This window comes from Elgaria multicarinata, chromosome 10 (genome assembly GCF_023053635.1).
Source record: "Elgaria multicarinata webbii isolate HBS135686 ecotype San Diego chromosome 10, rElgMul1.1.pri, whole genome shotgun sequence".
Taxonomy (NCBI): domain Eukaryota; kingdom Metazoa; phylum Chordata; class Lepidosauria; order Squamata; family Anguidae; genus Elgaria; species Elgaria multicarinata.
Window position 1 is genome coordinate 5,953,204 of NC_086180.1, and position 6,000 is coordinate 5,959,203.

Here is a 6,000-nt window from a genome sequence, read left to right on the forward strand (position 1 = left end):
ATAGGACATAAATCTGCATTAAAGTTGCACATGTTAATTTATATGTATAGATGCAACTTTAGACATTATTATTATAATTTAAGTAGAAATACAGTACATCTCACCCTAGTGTAGAAGACTGTGACCAGGTGAACTGAGTGTGGGCAAAGGATTCTAGTCCTGATGGCTATGTGCTACCTCCAGTATCAGAGCAGTATGTCTGTGTACACCAGTTGCTGGGGAACATGGGCGGGAGGGTGCTGATGTAGTCATGCCTTGCTTGTGGGTCCCCTATCAACTACTGGTTCGCCTCTGTGTGAACAGATTGCTGGACAGATTACAGGATTAACCTTTGATCAGATGCAGCCTGGGTCTTCCTAAATTCTTAACTTCTAGGGCATTTAGCTCTTCTTTCTGAGGGCTCTTGACCTCTAAACCGGACTTGGACTGAACAGCTCTTCAAATAGAGGACAACTTCAAAACAGAGTATAGTCCTCTGGCAGGCCAAGTAGATGACTGTCCTTTATAAATGAGGACACATGGCCACCCTAGTTTAGGATCACATAGATGCTGGACATTTCTATGCTGCTCTAAGAAGTATTCATACAGAACCCATATAAATCGCAGTTATTCATAATTCAGGAGGAGATGGATTAAAGTTTGATTACGCCTGGCTGTTGCAAAGACTTAGGCTGTGGCCAGACAGTGGTTTGTTTGTTTTTCCTTTCAAGATTTCAGATGTGTTAGTGCAGTACATCCAACCCTAGCAAAGACCAATTCTTGATGTCAACGTCTGTGTGAACTGAATGGCTTTTTGGAGCACAGGCCATGGATACACGTGCATACATAAATCCATTTTGTCTGAGGTTAGATTTGAGTCTGTACTTACATGCATTTCATTGGTAGACCGATCAAGGAAAACTTTACAGATTAAGATTTGCCTGCTTAATCTGCAAGGCTGAGATCGAAGGACCCATACGGGCGCAGGGCGCACAAGCAAAGCATTTATTACATTTATATATCGCCCAATAGCTGAAGCTTTCTGGGCATTTCACAAAAATGAATATGTCCAAGGAAGGCGAGAACAAGGAGATCTGGGTGTATTCCCTTTAACTACATTAGGGTGACCCTATGAAAAGGAGGACAGGGCTCCTGTATCTTTAACAGTTGTATTGAAAAGGGAATTTCAGCAGGTGTCATTTGTATATATGGAGAACCTGGTGAAATTTCCTCTTCATCACAGCAGTTCAAGCTGCAGGTGCCCTGCCCTCTTTTAAATCTGGTCACTCTAGTATAGCTCCTGCACCTTTAACTATTGTTATGAAGAGGGAATTTCACCAGGTTCTCCATATATACAAATGACACCTGCTGATATTCCCGTTTCTATGCAACTGTTAAAGATACAGGAGCCCTGTCCTCCTTTTCATATGGTCACCCTAATACTACATGCCCTTTTTCTTTTCTTTTTTTTCAAAACAGCTCCCTTGTCATTTTCCTGCAGGGACCAAGACTAGGCCTAGGATGGGAAACATGAAACCCTTCCTCAACTCTTGAATTAATAACAAGAGATTTTTAAATCTGGATGTCCCTTGGCTCCTTTTACATTTCAGCAGGAGAGACCCAAGGGCTTAGTTTGTATAGCAATATCCCTTTCTCCAGGGAAGCCAGTTCTGCAGCTGCAACAAGTCACCCATGAAAAGAAGAAATGCTCGAAGAAACTTGCGTACAGGTCTTCAGGGGGAGGGAGGGAGGGAGAGAGAAAGAGTGCTCTTTGAAGGGCCAGGTAGGCCTACATCTTTTTCAGCGCCAGCCCTCCTAACCACTCATGAAATTTTAGCAAAGGTCAGCCAACCCAACTTGGAGGGACTCAACAGCTCCCAGCAGGATTAGGACCTGCTATTGCCTGGATGGATCTTCCCAGACAAAGAAGCTGGCATCAACAGTGTGCCTGAAGGATGAAATTGATGGAGAGCCATGCAGAGATTGTTTCCAAGGGCTCATCTACACTAAGCAGGATATTCCACTACGAAAGCAGTATGAAAGCGGTATATAAAAGGCAGGAGCCACACGACTGCTTTATAGCAGTATTGAAGTGCACCGCATGATCTACACAACTGCTTTATAATGGTACTGAAGTGCACTGACAACTGTTGGGGCCCAGGACACATCTACACCAAGCAGGATATAACACTATGAAAGTGGTATGAAAGCGGTATATGGTATGTGTCTATGGGGCCCAACAGTTGTCAGTGCACTTCAATACTGCTATAAAGCAGTCATGTGGCTCCTGCCTTTTATATACCACTTTCATACCACTTTCATAGTGGAATATCCTGCTTGGTGTAGATGAGCCCCAAGAAGGCACTTCAAGCAAGATGGGTCATGTATGGTGGAATAGATTGGGGGGGGGGGGTGTCCAAGGAGCTTGGAGAAGTTTAGCAAAGCTAGAGAATAAGGCAGAGAGGTCCGCCTGGCGCCTACACTGTACTCTTTTCGTCGCCAGCTAAAGACCTTTTTATTCTCTCAGTATTTTAACACTTAATTTTAACTTGAATTTAAATTTTACTGTTCTAACTCTGTATTTTCATCTTATATCAATTTTGCTGCGGGGTTTTATCCTGGTTGTGCTTTTGATATTGTATTTTGTATTTGTGCTTTTAACCTGTTGGTAGTTTTATTATGGTTTTAATTTTTGTGAACCGCCCAGAGAGCTTCAGCTATTGGGCGGTATAAAAATGTAATAAATAAATAGTCAGGCTATTGAGTCTGGATTATAAAGAGGTGGGCCGCTTTTGGTTTTCAAGACGTTTTGGCTCACAACGCCCATGATTCCTCACCATCTGCTTTCCTAGCTAGGGCTGATGGAAGCTGAAGGCAAAAACATCTGGAGAGTCACTTGTCCCGTTTCCCCCCCCCCCCCCCCCCGCTGCAAATGGTGTAGTAGAGCCAAGGATACGGGGCTGCCCCTTCTTTATTTCCTGATGCCATCCTCTTCAGAATCCCCTGTTCCATCTGCATTTAGCTGCAATTCGTACAGTAGCGGGGGGGACATTGATTTTTTCCCTGCCTGCTGTAATATAAATTATTTGGGGTGGTTTGGTTTTGCACAGGCAATTAAGACCCATTAATCAAGAAGCTAGGCAGACTGGATTTAGGGTGGTGGGGGGAGATGGCTGGATCTTTTATTGAAACACAGTATGTTTTACAAGTTGGCCCTCCCTAGGGTGACCATATGGAAAGGAGGACAGGGCTCCTGTACTTTTAATGGTTGTAGAGAAAAGGAAATTTCAGCCGGTGTCATTTGTAGGCCTGCAGCACCTGGTGAAATTCCCTCTTGACAACAGTTAAAGCTGCAGGACCTATAATAGAGTGACCATACAAAAGAGGGCAGGGCTCCTGCAGCTTTAATTGGTGTGATGAAGAGGGAATTTCACCAGGTGCTGCATGCATACAAAGGACACCTGCTTAAATTCATTTTCTATGTGATGGTTAAAGATACAGGAGCCCTGTCCTCCTTACCATAGGGTCACCGTAAGCAGGAGAGCACATTTAGAAGTTATTAAGTAACTTTCACCAGAAGTCTGTTTACAAACTAAGCTAAGTTCATGGAACCCTGAAGTCCCTTTTCAAGGATTTCCCAATGTGTAATTCAGAAATTACCGGCCTTTCCCAGCATTATTTTCCAAGGCCACCGAGGACACAATTCAATAAAGCAGGTGTGGTGGGGTTGGGAAAGGGAAATTGTAATTTATTATTATTATTATTATTTATTAATTACATTTCTATACCGCCCAATAGCCGGAGCTCTCTGGGCGGGTTAATTTCCCTCTGCTTTCCCTGTCCTCCAATCCACTTCGCTACAAACCTAAAACCATATATTATTATTGCATCTCAGTCAAATTTCCAAACAGTAATCATAAAGCATAATACTTCTTCTCCAAACAGAAATGGAAGGCTGTTCATGGACCTGGTGACCATATGAAAAGGAGGATTTAACAGTTGTGTAGAAAAGGGAGTTAACGAAAATGTTTATAGCTCTGTCATTTTTAAAGATAAAGAGATGAAACGTGTCACCATAATAGCTCTTAAGGAGAGCTTTAGCCATGCCAAGTTTGAAACAGATCCGGTCATCTGTTGATTTTTAGGATATTTTTAAAATTTGAGTTTTTTTTTTAAATGTCATTTTTACAGATAAAGAGATGCAACTTGGCACCATGATAGCTCTTAAGGAAGGCTTTAGCCATGCCGTGTTTGAAGCAGGTCTGTTTATCCGTTAATTTGTAGGATTTTTTTAAAAAAATTGAGGTTTTAAAATTATTATTTTTAAAAAACTGCTGGAGCCATATCCTTCAAATGCAGGTTGTCAAACCTCCTCTTTTGGGTCTTGCACCTTGAGAAATTTCAGCCCTTGGCATCAAGGGGATCTTCAGCTGTTAGCTAAGAAGTGCTGAGCGAACAGGGCACCTTTCCTGTTGCAGATTTGGTGGGCAGTCGGGTACCTGGAGTTCAGCAGAGGCAAGGCGTGAGATCAAAATGTAAGAAAGGAGAGGTCAGTCAAAGCAGCCCACAGGGCAAAACAGAACAGGCCAGAGGCCTTTTTCTCAGAGTTCACATCATGGGCAATGAAGGGTCATCCTTAGAGGACAACTCTCACGACTAGCAGTGAAGTGCCAGTCGAGAGAGAGGCTCTCAGCTTTGCGGATGTTGGAACCTGGCATGTCATTGCTTTGCTTCGCTACCGCTTCCCTTCCACTTCCCTTTGTTCACTTGCGAGCTAGGCTCTGTCTGCACTACTGGCATGCAATGCAGAACATTTGAAGTGCATGTCAGAGAAAAATAGACAGATTTGTGGTGTTGGCTGGCTGGCATATCACTTAGAGACAGAGTTAGACTGAAGACACAACTCAGAGATGGCTGTAGCTTAGCCCTGAGAGGCTGGCGTGGCACACAGAGCCTTTTAAGAGCGTCTCAGAGTCCAGTGTTGGTACAGGCAGAGGCGGCTGGTGTACAGCAAAAGCTACAAAAGTAGGAGTAAGTGAAGTTAATTTCAGATGCGATGAATGTTTCACTTTTTCTTTATTTCAGCGATGTTAACATTAAGATCTTACATAGAACAGATTTGTCTTAATTGTGTGCTGTAAAATCAGATATGTGACCAAGGCCATGTTCGGGTGGGCATGCCCCCTTGATGTTGGACATGCCCCCTGGGGGCCGGACATGTTGGTGGGCACACCACCTTGGGGGCCAACCATGTTGACGTACTTTTTGGTTTCTAAAATATGGTCACCCTATTATAAATAATGACTTAATGTCTGCTAATCCTTCCTGCCAGGAAAAGAAGAGGGCTGTGCCAGTCCTTTTACAACTTCATTGGCTGCCAGTCCAGGTCCGGGCCAGATTCAAAGTGCTGGTATTAACATTTAAAGCCCTAAACGGCTTGGGGCCAGGCTATCTGAAGGAACGCCTCCTCCCGTATGTACCTGCCCGGACCCTAAGATCATCCTCAGGGGTCCTTCTCCGTGAGCCCCTGCCAAAGGAAGTGAAGCAGGTGGCTACCAGGAGGAGGGCCTTCTCTGCTGTGGCACCCCAGCTGTGGAATGAGCTCCCTAAGGAGATTCGCCTGGCACCTACACTGTACTCCTTTTGTCGCCAGCTGAAGACCTTTTTATTCTCTCAGTATTTTAACACTTAACTTTAACTTAAATTTAAATTTTACTGTTCTCATTCTGCATTTTAATCTTATATTAATTTTGCTGCGTGGTTTTATCCCAGTTGTGCTTTTTATACTGTATTTTGTATTTGTGTTTTTAGACTGTTGGTTGTTTTATTATGGTTTTAATTTTTGTGAACCACCCAGGGAGCTTCGGCTATTGGGCGGTATAAAAATGTAATAAATAAATAAATAAAATAAATAAAAGTCGTGCCACTTGGAGCAAAACCTGTGTCTATCATCCCATCCTCCTGCCCCACAGTGGTACTGAGAAGGACTCAGCCCCAGCAAAGGAGAAAGGAGAGTTGTCA